Raw genomic sequence first — 13884 nt, forward strand, 5'->3', positions numbered from 1 at the left:
AGTTAGTCCTGGGCACCTGTGGGCCCTGTCTGGGCTGAACTGTTGCAGGAATTGGCTTATTCTCTGCGATGGCAAAATTAACCGAAGTCTGGGAACTAGGCAGGAGACTGGGGTAAACTTAGGAGCAATGCATCCTTGTTAAAGGTGTTCACATTTAAAGATTTCAAAAGTGCTGGCTTCCAAGGTGGTGCCAGAGGTAAGGAACCCATCTGCCAATGCAGGAGATGTAGGTTCAATCCCCAGGTCAGGAAGATCCCCTTGGAGGAGGGCATGGCAACCCACGCAAGTATTTTTGCCTGGAGAACCCCATGGACAGAGGAGCCTGGCGGGCTACAGCGCATAGGGTTGCTATGAGCCGGACACGACTGAAGTGACCTAGCATGCATGCATGCTGCGTACAGCAAACAAAACCCACTTGTGGTTCAGAAGGTGGCTTGGTCACCCTGCTTGGAACCTGCTTGGGCCATAGCATCAATGACTACATTTGGAGTTGGAGCCACACAGACCACACTAGGGCAGGAAGGTCACAGCCAATGCCATTTACAGCTGGGCAGGCAGGGGAAGAGGGAGGACGAACAAGGGTGAGGAGGGCAGGGATTGGATTAAAATTTCGGATAACAGCAGGCCTGGCTTCTCTGTTCCATCTGGTTCTCAGCTGATAGACTCGGTGCGCAAACAGTAGAAGCATTGGGGGGTGGGCCCCAGCTGTCAGACACACTCTTGAGACGGGTAGGAAGAGTATTTCCGGGCACTGCTTTTTTCCACAAGAGCCTTTGTTTATGGATCGGTGTTTTATTCAGAGAAATGTCACAAGTCTTAGTAATTTGAGAAAGGTCAGACTGCCCTGGGAAATCATCTGAACTCTAAGCACTGTCTTTTTATTACCCAAAAGCTCATCTATTAATAAAATAAATGGCTGACTTAGGAGTTTCCTGGGTCTGCTTTAATGATTAGTACATATAGGATTAGCCACAATTCCCATTTAGGGGTGATTGATAAGGACCAGGAAACTGTGCTTTAAAATTCATGGTCTTATTTAATAAAAGAAATATTATTTATAATTAGCACCTTGCTTTCTTGAGTGACCTATGTGACCTTGATTACACAATCCCTTTTATGTATTTTCACGGCAAAGAGGGTTTTTAAAGTACGTCAGTGCTTTTTGGCCCCAAACACAACCTCATGTGTTTAGTGGTAAGATTTTTCCAACCTGGGATATGATCCATGTCACCAATACATTTATTTAATGCCTGCAGCTCTCCCCAGATTCAGGAAGGAGCCTCCCCGATTTTACTCTGGGCAAAGGTGTCTGGAAAGAGATGGACACACAGAATTCACCCTGGTGCCCTAGGACTGAGAGAGTTCATTTGAGGCCTTGTGGTGACCTTGGCCTTCTCCCTTCCATCTTTCCCCTACGCCTGCTGCCCACAAACAGCGGCCTGTTGGCAGTTTGAGCTTCTCCCTGCTTCTACCACCGTCTGATGGCCTAGTTGCATGGCTTGTGCTTCCTGAATATTCTTGACCTGCAGCTGTTTGGGCTGACACATCCCGCCAGCGGTCAACCTCTTCCTGTCTGCTCTCACCCTTGATCCAGGCTACAGGTGAAGTGACTGGACAGGCGAGCCTGCAGCTAACATCTCAGAATCCCCCTCCAACCTGGCAGTATCCACCACCACACATCTTGGCTGGTACATGCAGCATCTAACTCTGAAGGGACATGGTGGTTTCCTGTCTTTCTTTCAGTGATGGACCTCTTTATTTATTTTTGACTGCGCTGGGTCTTCGTTGCTGCTCAAGGGCTTTCTCTAGTTGCAGCGAGTGGGGGCTACTCTCTAGTTGCAGTGCACGGGCTTCCCATTTCAATGGCCTCTCTTGTTACAGAACAGGGGCTCTGGGTGACACAGGCTTCAGTAGTTGCAGTTCCCAAGCTCTAGAGCACAAGCGCAGTAGTTGAGGCACATGGGCTTAGTTGCTCCGTGGCATGCGGAATCTTCCTGGATCAGGGATCAAACCCTTGTCCCCTGCATTGGCAGGTGGAGTCTTAACCACTGAACCACCAGGGAAGTCCCGCGATGGAACTCTTCTCTCTCCAAATTTTATCTTCTCAGCAACCCCAAGTGACCGATGGAGAAAGGGAGCTGGGACATTCCCCCAGACCCCAGAGCCCTGCTCCCAGGCCATCTCCCCTCTTGCTGCTCTTACCCAGGAGGCTCTCTCCTCCTCCTCTTTTTAGAGCTTTGCTGAAGCCAGCATATTCCCATGCTGATTAGCTCGCCTGTAAAGCTGGGTGATCCATGGTGCTTGGAAATTCTGCTCTATTTGGTATCAGAGGAAGGAATCAGGGAGGAATAAAAACCTAAAGATGCAGGAAGTCTTTGCCTTAAAAAGGTGAAAGGGTACATCTGTCTCAGAGCAAAGAAGGAGGAGATAGCCAAGGAAAGAGGCATTTTGCAGCAGAGTCAGAATCTGAAGAAGCCCACGTCAGATGTCTTGGAGCTCAGCAATGCTGGAGCTTCTGGAGTGTGAAGGAAGTTTGAAAATGCTGTAGTGTGAGTCTCTTAGAAATTAACAGGAGGGTTTTCAAAGACTGTCAGCATCATTTTATGTCAGTGACTGTATTTTTTTTAAAGGACACTAGCCTTTTATTTATTTATTTAACAGTGAAAATGTGTTAGTCACTCAGTCGTGTCCGACTCTTTGCAGCCACGTGGGCTGTAACCCACCAGGCTCCTCTGTCCATGGGATTCTCCAGGCAAGAATACTGGAGTAGGTAGCCACTCCCTTCTCCAGAGAATTTTCCTGACCCAGGGATCAAACCCAGGTCTCTTGCATTGCAGGCAGACTCTTTACCATCTGAGCTACCAGGGAAGCCCATTTAACACTGAAGGCTTTTAAAATATATATTTGTGTGTTTATTGGGCTGTGACAGGTCTTAGTTGAGGCATGTAGGATCTTTAGTTGTGGCATGTGGGATCTAGTTCCCTGACCAGGGATCAAACCCAGGCTCCTTACATCGGGAGCCTGGGGTCTTAGTCACTGAACCACCAGAGAAGTCCCTCAGTTGTTATATTTTTCACTTTCATGAATCTTGGGTCTGATACTTTCACAAATGTGTTCAGATTCTGATCCGTAAGTTAGGAAGTATTGATTATTCCACACGAATGGAAAAATTTGGAGAAACAGGTCAGGAGTCCGAAGGGTGAGGTGCCTCTGCTGGGAGAAGTTTCAGGGGGACAGTTGTCTACTTTTTAGGTTTCATTTTGCTTTAGTTTCATTTTATTTGTTGGATTTTTAGGTCAACACAAGCAACAAACCCACTCCACCCCACCTCATGCACACACAGCCCTTCGCACAATCTGATCTGCCTTATCGTCATGGTAGGCAGGGCTCCGCGATCATTAGGTAAGCATTACTTTTCTCATCCTCTCCCACAGAAAGGACAAGGGGAAATAGGATGAAATTCCCAGTTACATATAAGGAAAGTTTTCCTCACATCTTCAGGAAGTCCTGAATTAGGGCCTCACAGCATGGGTAGATTTTCCTAGAGCCCCAGAAGAAGTCATTTACAGAAAACCCCAGGAAGACAGAGAAGAGACTAGAAGACTCTAGAAGAATCTAACACAAAGATTCTGATGTGGACCTCCCATCATCCACACCTGGTTTATAGGGAGAAAATCATCAACTTGAGACAGACACTTGACCAGGTGTCAATCCATACCCTGGGTGCTTTGGGTAACAGGTCATTAACCCCACCAAGTTCAGGGCCCCCCTGGTGTTACCCAGAGTTGGCAGTCTCTGTGTCCCCAATCCAAGGAGACTATGTCACTAAAAGTTGAACTTCCAGGCCCTCTCAACCCCTCATTTTTAAAATTCCTTTACTAAGATAGAATAAACCAATGTACTAATGTGTTGTCAGTATTTGTGTCCCAGTTATTTGGTGGAATAAATAGGTCAGCATCTGCCAACACAGGTCAGATATGAGACTTCATGGCCACTCACAGTGCCCACTCACCATCCATCCCAATTGTGTGCGCCCAGTCACTCAGTCATGCCCAACTCTTTGTGACCCTGTAGACTACAACCTGCCAGGCTCCTCTGTCCATGGGACTCTCCAGGCAAGAATGCTGGAGTGGGTTGCTGTGCCCTACTCCAAGGGATCTTCCCAACCCAGGGATCAAACCCTCGTCTCCTGCATCTCCTGCACTACAGGCAGATTCTTTATCCGCTGAGCCACCCGGGAAACCCATTCATGCTAATAAGGGAGGTTTAAGATGGTTTGCTTTGGTTGGACCACCTGTAATCACTGGCTATTTTGACTCTGGAGAACATACGCTTGGTGATACTAAGAGACAAATTTCACATTTTATTATTGGGTTCCAGTCACTTGACATATATGGAATTAAGTGGCCTGGTGTTTGAATCATCTATTCTCCCATCACTGACGCCTTTTTCAGTGTTCTCATGATAAATCATGTTGAATGTTAAGTTCAGTAGTATTTGCTTCCAGAATGTTTACTGGTTCATTCACATTGACCAGTCCAGGAGGATTGGGATGAGGGATGGCTGTCTGGCATGCCTGCCAAGTGCTGTTCATTTGTTAACACACTGGACTGACCTGTAGGCAGGGACTGAGGGATCAGTTCTGTGGCCCCCAGGCAACAGATGAGGAAACTGAGGCTCAGCAAGGTAGTCATTTATCCAAAGTCAAACAGCAAGTAAGGATCTGAATCTGGGGTCCACCTGACCAAACCATGCCCTGGCTCTCCATTCGTGGTCCTGGGTCATTTCCCCAAGCTTAGGCATTTCAAAGACACTTTACAGAATGACTCTTCACCGTCCTTACTCCTTTTCCATTTCTTCGGATGAAATCATATTATTAACAGATCTGGAAGTTGAGCAGAAGTGCACGCAGCAAGGTCTGTGTGTGAGCCCTTTCAAGACACATCCCCAAGTGTTGTCCCTAAATGGAACACCAGCTGTCGGGGTTCTGTAGACATTCTGACAACATGCACGGGAGAGGGAAATCAAGCAAAAGTCATCAACTGGGGAATAAATAGTTTCTCTGAAAGCCACAGCAGAGCTCTTCCGTACCATTCAACATGATGGACAGGAGAAACAACTGTCAGAGGGTGACCCAGGCCAGGCAGCCCCAGAGGATTCCTATGCAGTCATTTGGGTTCTCTTCTCTGCCCTGTGTAGACTAGTTGTGTGATCCAGGGAACTCATTTTAAAACTCTCTGAGCTGTGCAGACATACAGAACAGAGTTTTGGACACAGCTGGGGAAGGAGAGGCTGGGACAATTTGAGAGAGTAGCATTGAAACATACATTGAAAGTGAAAGTCACTCAGTCATGTCTGACTCTTTGCAACCCCATGGACTATACAGTCCATGGAATTCTCCAGGCCAGAATAATGGAGTGGGTAACCTTTCCCTTCTCCAGGGGATCTTTCCAACCCAGGGATCGAACCCAGGTCTCCCACATTGCAGACAGATTCTTTACCAGTTGATCACAAGGGAAGCCCAACATATACATTACCATTTGTAAACTAGGTAGCTGGTGGAAATTGGCTGTATGATGCAGGGAACCCAAATCTGGTGCTTGGTGACAACCTAGAGGGGTGTGATAGGGTGGGAGATGGGAAGGAGGTTCAAGAGGGAGGGGACATATGTATACCTATGGCTGATTCATTTTGATGTATGGCAGAAACCAACATAATATTGTAAAGTAATTATCCTCCAATGAAAAATAAAATTAAAAAAAGTAAAATCCCCTGCAATTAGCACAATGATGCACATAGCAGGTGCTCAATAAATGTTTGCTGAATGACTGAAAAAAAAATAAAACTCTCTGAGTCTTTTTTTTTTTTTTCATCCATCCCATGGGAAGATTGGACAATGGTGGTCACAACTAGATTCAAATACTTCTGGGCTCCTTGAAAGGTCAGAAAGAATTTTGCAGCTGTGTCTCCTCAAGTCATCCCTGCTGAAGTCACAGTGTCTCTGTTGGATGTCAGATGGACATCTGGATTTGGAGACCTGGCCATGCACCTTGGGTATCGCATGCCCATCCAGCTGAAAAGGGCATGACATGTCATCGACACCATCTGCTCCCAGCTCAGCAGGGGTGATAACTTTACTAAAATAAAACCTGTTCTCCCGGGGTAGGTGTCAGAGGTTAAGGGGTAGGTGAGGTCCATGGCAGGTAGTGAGACAGGAGACAGTTTGAAAGAAAGTTGGGGCTTTGGACAGGAAGAAAAAAAAAGGACTTTTCTTCTACTATTTGGGGACCTATCAAAGCAAACCTGTAGGGAGGTTTTTCTGGAGCCATGAGTGAAGCCTGAGGAGTTTCTGAGATACATGATAGAGTCCTGGGGCGGTCTCTACCCTCTGCATGCTCTCTTTATTTTTGACAAATTGGTATGATGGTTAAGAACTCCTGCTCTGAGCTCTGGACCGGGCTTTCTTAAAATTTTGCCTCACCACATACAGGTTACATGAGCAAAGTACTTAAATAAATACTAAGAGCTGAATTATTTTCATCTATGAAATGGGAATATCATGACCTTCTTCACATGGTTGTTATGAGCATATAATTTATTTTAATTGGAGGACAATTCCTTTACAATATTGTGGTGGTTTTTGCCATACACCAACATGAATCAACATAGGTATACGTGTGTCCTCCGCATCCTGAAACCCCCTCCTGCCTTCCTCCCCACTCTCTCCCTCAAAGTTGTCCCAGAGCACCGGCTTCGGGTGCCCTGCTTCATGCATCAAACTCACACCGGTCATCTGTTTTACATATGGTAATGTATATGTTTCAATGCCATTCTCCACATGAAAGTATTTAGTACAGTGCCTGACACACGGCTCAGCCGATAAAGAATCTGCCTGCAGTGTAGCAGACACAGGAGACAAGAGTTCAGTCACTGGGTCAGGAAGCTCCCCTGGAGAAGGAAATGGCAACAACCCACTCCGGTATTCTTGCCTGAAAAATCCCATGGACAGAAGAGCCTGGCAGGCTACAGTCCAAAGGGTCACAAGCAGACACGACTGAACATGAGCATGATTTAAAAAAACAAACAACCAAAAAAACCTGGCCAGTCCCTGGCCCCAGTTCTCTTCTTGTTTGTTTGTATTTTTCAACCTGGAGACATTGCAGAGTATATGCAATGCTGGAACACCACATCTTTGAAAAATGGTCCAGGGACCAAATTTACAGGGTTTGAACCATACCCTCTTGATGTGTAAAGTCAAGTCCTTGCCAACATTGGAGTTCCCATGAATATTGGTCAAGACGCTTTTGCTTGTAAGTAACAGAACTCAACCCAGACCCCCGCAAGCTAAAAGGCACTGGCTCAAATAATAGGGGAAGTCAAAGGGATGAGCTTTGGTTGACTTGGACCCAAAGAGTTCAAGCAACATTCTCTCCCTCCCCTCGTCTTGCTGTCTCTCTCTCTTTGTTCTGTCCTCTCTCTTGGCATCATTCTTGGGCAGGCTCTCTCTCCCTAGGGTCAACAGGGTTCTCTCTGTTAAGAGTCAGTTCCATTCCAAAAAGGGACTCCAATCAAATCTGCGTGGCCTGTGTGCCTACCTCTGGACTAAGCCAAGAGCTCAGGGTACTCTACTAGCCAATCTGGTTTGTTAAGGGGGAAAGCTGAGGGCCTGAATTGAGAATTCCACGAGGTGCGAAGGCAGAGATCCCTAAACCAAAAGATGGATTTTGCTACATGAGGGGGAAGGGCAACTGGAAAGGCCACAATAACACCTGGCCACACCACGCTAAGGATCCCTGGAGGACCCGCAAAGCCAGACACAGCTTTCTGACCTCTAGAAACCCAAGAAGATTTTGTGGAGAAGAGACCAGCTCACACCCACACAATTACAGATGGCCTGTCCTCCTCCTACGAAAGCATCGTGAAACGCACAATCCTGTTTCCATAGAGGCCACATCCTCCACCTCTAACTTCAGGTCTTATGTGGGTGCCTGGCCATTTCTGTTATCACTGACGTATAGAAAAATGTCTTTCACGAGCTCTTAATTAGCTCCACTCTAGGCTGTGGAACTATCCAATTTCATACAATCATAAAGTGTCAGACTTGGAAGGATCACAGACCTCTAATAGCTCCCAGACCTGCTAGGTCTGGTTTATGAGTGAGAATCACCTGAGCTGGGTTCTATATTGTTTTACCATTTTCTCGGGCCCCAAACTCCCTGCCAGGGCTATCACTTACGTAGATCTATGGTGGGGCAATTAGTCAGAATTGTTATGATCCTGATTTGCCTTACTTGGGAGCCTGTGTCTCTGAAAACTGAAGCTAGAAAGATTTTGAACCCATTCTATCTAGGATCACCCAGCTGATCAGTGGCAAAATTGGTGTAGACTCCTGTCTCTGGGAAAAACTTCAAGAGCCACTGCCTGGCATTTGCCCAGTGGAGCTGCGTGAATCTCTGTTAAAATAAGAAGGGGAAGGAACAGTCTATCCCTAGACCATTACACACCCAGGTCCTGTCACAGCAGCCAGGAGTCTGCTGAGGGGCACAGACTGACTGATGAGCTTTCAAGAAAACAGGACACCACATAGGAGGATGTGGCCTCTATGGAAACAGGATTGTGCGTTTCACGATGCTTTCGTAGGAGGAGGACAGGCCATCTGTAATTGTGTGGGTGTGAGCTGGTCTCTTCTCCACAAAATCTTCTTGGGTTTCTAGAGGTCAGACAGCTGTGTCTGGCTTTGCGGGTCCTCCAGGGATCCTTAGCGTGGTGTGGCCAGGTGTTATTGTGGCCTTACCAGTTGCCCTTCCCCCTCATGCTTCTATGTCCTCCTGTGTCAACCTCCCCCAATGCACATTTCATCCCTATGTATTTTCCGGACTCCTACTGTGACATCTATGTAGTATGTAGAAAGAGGTCAAAATCCACCTGGGGGACTTCCCTGGTGATCCAGTGGTTAAGAGTCTACTCTCCAATGCCAGGGACCGAGGTTCAATCCAATACTAAGTCCAGGAGCTATGATCCCACGTGCCGCAGGGTGACTAAGCCCACATGCCACAACTACTGAACCCACGGGCTCTAGAGCCCATGCTCTGCAACAAGAGAAGCCCCTACATGCTGCAATTAAGCCTACATGCTGCAATTAAGACCCAACACAGCCAAGAAATTATATATATGTACACACACACACACACACTCAGGAGAAAGACATAGAAAAGATCACCAGAAGCATGATGTATTCTTGCCATTTTCAGTGTTCAATAAGATCCAAGAAGGAATAGATTCCTTATTAGTTAAACACAGGGTTACCATATGACCCAGAAATTTGGCTCCTAAATTTGTACCCAAGAGAACTGAAAACACATCCACACAAACACTTGTATCAGTACATGAATGTTCATAGCAGCGTTATTTAAAATAGCCAAAAAAATAGAAACAACCCAAATGTCAGTGAGTGGATAAACAGAATGTGGCACATCCATTCAATGGAATATTATTCAGCCACAAAAAGGAATGAAGTACTCATCAGTGCTACAGCATGGATGTACCTGGAAAGGATGTTAAGTGATAGAAGCCAGACACAAAAGGTCACAGAGTGTATGGTTCAGTGTATATGAAACGCCCAGAAAAGGCAAATCCATAGAAACAGAAAGTGGGTCAGCGATTGCCAGGGGCTGGGGAGGCCAGGGGATGAGGAGTGACTTCTAATGTGTTTGGTGTTTCTTTTTAAAGTGATGAGAACATTCTAGAATTAGGTGGTGGTGATGGTTGCACAATCCTTGGGAATGTACTAAATACCACTGGATTGTACACTCTAAAAGGGTGAATTTTATGCCATAGATTCTACCTCAATTAAAAGTAAGTAAATATTAAGAGCTGGTACAAAGAAGAACTCTCCTGCCTGTTGTGTCCAACTCTTTGCAACCCCATGGACTGTAGCCTGCCAGCCTCCTTTGTCCATGGAATTTTCCAGGCAAGAATACTGGGACAGGTTGCCATTTCCTTCTCCAGGGGATCTTCCTGACCCGAGGATCAAACCTGCATCTCTTATGTCTCCTGCATTGGTAGTCTCTTAACTCAGAGATTAAGAGCTCCATTATTTTTTTAAAAATTTAAATATAAGGCACTTTAAGAGTAGGACAGATGTTCAGGAGACGCCTCATGGAAAAGTAAAGTTGGGGTTAGGCCTGCAAGAAATGAGAGGGAAGGTAGGTAAGCACCATTAGCAGAAGCAAAGGTATGAACGGTGCTGCAGAGTCAGGTAGAGAAGAAACCTGCTAGGCTGAGACAGAGGTTACTAGGGGAGGGAAGGAGCCATGGTCTCAAAACAGAAGGAGATAAGAGGTGATCTATGGTTCTACCTGTCGAGCTCAAGAACTAGACAGAACTGCTTCCCCCAGCTAGACAGGGGGTGGGGGAGCTTTGCAGGGAGATTTCAGGGCATGGTGACGCATAGCAAGCATGGCTCCAAGACGGTGAGTCTGGCTGCAGTGCAGGATGAATCAGGGAAGAGACCAAGGCAAAGTTCTGGGAGCATTGCTGTAGACTCAGGGGATGCAAGGCTGCAGGAAACAGGCGGAAAAACACCTCTTTTCTCTGATCATCAGAGGAACAGGGAGGAAACTGTGTGCATTTCAAGTTACGGTTGCCCCTAGCTTTTACTTTATTATGAGCTGGTTGATCTCAGAACTAATTCTTGACATTAGCAGAACAGTTATCACTGGCACCTTTTACAGAGAGAAAAACTGAGCCTCAAAGAAGCTCAGCCTCTTGCCCAGGGTTCTTCCTCAGTGCAGTGAGGAGAAGTCTTGTCTTCAGCTCCCAGTGCATCCTGGGCTGACCTGCCATCCTGTTGGGGAAACCACGCATAGACATGGAGAACAAATACACCAAAGTATAGTGCAAGGCAAATATGTGATAGCCAAAGACAGACACTCAGTTATTATCAACAAGCATATTAATTAGTGCCAGGTTAAACTGCTGACCAAGTGTTTGAAGTACATTTCCTTTTAATTAAAGTTTAAAAATTGAGACAAATGAAAGCAGCATGTAGTTAACATTCTCCTTTTGGGAAGACTGAAGCATTTTCTTTATATCTTTCTATGGGTGTACTTTTCTATTGCTAAACAAACGATCAAGAGTTTGTATAGAACTTTTGAACCTGCAGGTTAAAATCAGACCTGGGTCCAAATCCCACCTTTTTCATTTGTCAAATGATCCTGGACTCTACTTCTCTGAGCTTCAGAGCCCTCGCCTACTGAATGAGGATGATGTACCCAACTCATGAAGGACTATCGCTCTCAATTCTGCCAGGACGTCTTTAAAGCACCTAATGTGTACCTTGCCCACTGATGTGGGTGTTCACTAACTAAAGAGTTTTTTCAGGGTTTACAAAGGGGAATTAGAACTCACTGGGCACAGACAACATCCCAGTACCTCCCTATGTTCTTGGTCCTCATCACAAGGTAGGTCTTATTAGCCCCTGTTTTACAGATGAGGAAACCGAGGCCCAGGGAACTTGGCTTGCCCAAGGTCACACAGCTACTGTGTGGGATAATACAATCATGGTTCAGATTTGGGTCTGGCTCCAGAAGTCATGACTTTTTCACTCTGCCACGCCACTTCCCTGCGAGTGACTTCCCTGATGGTCCAGTGGTTAAGGATCTGCCTTGCAGTGCAGGGGACACAGGTTTGGTCCCTGGTCCGGGAACTAAGGTATCAGAAGCCGTGGAACCACGGAGCCCATACGCCACAACTGCTGAGCCCGGACACCACGACTGGAGGATCCATGTGCCTCCAGGAAAGATCCTGTGGGATGCAATGAAGATCCTGCATACTGCGGCCAAGACCTGACACAGACAGATAAATACGTGTTTTTAAAGAGAGTAGAGCAATTATATTAAAAAAACAAAGCTGGATGTGAAAGGAGTCTCCTTCTTGTCCAGAGTCTGAAAAACAGACTCCAATGATGAGGGGTTTCAGAGCGTGAGCTGGAGGCTTCCCTCTGCTCACAGAGTTCGGGTCTGGATCCAGACTCACAAGGCCTCAGGAACCAATATTAGGTCCCCAGGCCTCCTCCTTTCTTATCTCTCTCCTCCCACCGCTTTGAAGGATTTTTAGATCAAAGGTGCAGCCGCTATCCTGGGGGGTAATCCTATTGCCTGTAACCTTGTTTTCTGAGTGTCCTTCACGAAGAAGGGCTTCGGCAAAAAATGCCTCCCTCAGCCCAGTCACACAGTTTTTCTTTCCCTTAAGCCTTCGCTAGCCCTCAGGATAGGAAGGTAGAAGTCTGCCTTCAGAAGCATTTCTGTGCTGAGGAGCAGCTCAGAATAAATTAGCTAGTCTTCAGAAAGTGTGAGATACGCCACTTCCACATCCTCATCTTATTTTCTGCTTGGGTCCTTTCCTTCCCAAATGCTACCTCCCTTTTCCTTCCTGAGGGCTGCTATCTTTTCACGTTTTGCCCATTCCTGGGGGCAGGCATATCTCTGCACCAAGGAAATGTTCTTCCTCCAGGTAAGAACTTATAAGATTCTAAGACCCAGGCATGATGAGCAAGTGGTAGAGAACAGAGCCAAAAATACTTTCAATCACCCGAGGGAAGCAGAGGCCCAGTGGGCCCAAAAGGATTAAAGATAACAAGACGAGGCCTAATAGACAAAGGTAGAAATAACCAACAGGTCTTGGGGAGGGTGACAGAAGCTGTGCTGGGGGCGCTGGGTCTCTGTGAAGTGTGGCTTGCTAGAGGAACTTTCTGGTGGATGTAATTTTTAGAGGCCCCTTGACGCCTTGTCTCACGGGAAGCTAGAAACATCACACGCTACCTGCTTCTTCTCTGCTATTTCTAGGGCTTTAGATGAGCCATTGAGTGTCAAGGAGGAGAGGAACTTGAACTTTTTTTTAGGTTTGGTTTTTTTTTTTTTTTAGGTTTTTTTTAAAAGGTATGTGGACCCTACTTTGACCGTTTTCTTATGCCAAGCTTTTTTCCAGGAGAGAATAATTTTAAGGGAAATTATATTTCTTTTCTCCACTTAATTTGGCCTAAAGAAAAACCAAGGTACAATAGAATGTCTAGCAGAAGGACCCCTTTGCAAAATGGAAGATAATCTGAAAATGTCCTGGTCTTGGGTTTCCACAATACCCCACCCCCATCCCCATGTCCCTAATGCTTGTACACATACGCACGCATGTGCGCGTGCACACACACACACACACACACTCACACACACACACTGGATTCAGTCATTGGATCAGTCAGATTGGATTCAGTCATTCTATGGAGAGGCCAGAGAATTCACATTGATATCAAATTCCCAGATGGTGCCGATGCTGCTAATCCAGTGAGTAGCCCTGAGGTAGGCAGCTGTCCCACCAGCCTCCCAGAAGGGATTTCTGCCTCAAGGTAGGTGGGAAACTGTATATAAAGGTCACTGCAGGACCAGGAATGGACAGAGAAGGAGGTGGAGATGAAAAGAGGAAAAAGGAGGAAAAGAAATTCTGTCATGGGAAACAAGGCCTGGAGGAGAGACCTGTCCCTCTTTTTGTCAAAGCTTTTCCTTTCTTGGGACTTCCCTGGCAGTCCAGTGGTTAAGACTCTATGCTTCCAATGTAGGGGGTATAAGTTCTATCCCTAGTTGGGGAACTAGGATCCCATGCGCTGAGCAGCCAAGAAAAAAAAAAAAAAGCTTTTCCTTTCTTGTTATTTCCATTTCCCTATTTCTGGCCCATATTCGTAACCCATATTCGTTAATGCTTCCTGATCGAGACCAACTAATGGTTTCTTGTGGGTCTTATAAAAATGGTGACACAGACCTAGCCCAACAAAAAGATTAAGAGAGTGCCACCCCAGGATCCAAGGTTAGACCCTCGGGGCCGCAGAATCTGGGG

The 13884-nt window shown here is 46.3% G+C and overlaps 1 protein-coding gene across 4 annotated transcripts in view; it reads left to right on the forward strand.

The window, feature by feature from the left end:
• The window catches only part of CALN1 (calneuron 1), a 490771-nt gene that overhangs the window by 468281 nt on the left and 8606 nt on the right, over positions 1–13884 (forward strand). The window lies entirely within an intron of this gene.

Source organism: Cervus canadensis, chromosome 32 (assembly GCF_019320065.1).
Source record: "Cervus canadensis isolate Bull #8, Minnesota chromosome 32, ASM1932006v1, whole genome shotgun sequence".
NCBI classification, from domain to species: domain Eukaryota; kingdom Metazoa; phylum Chordata; class Mammalia; order Artiodactyla; family Cervidae; genus Cervus; species Cervus canadensis.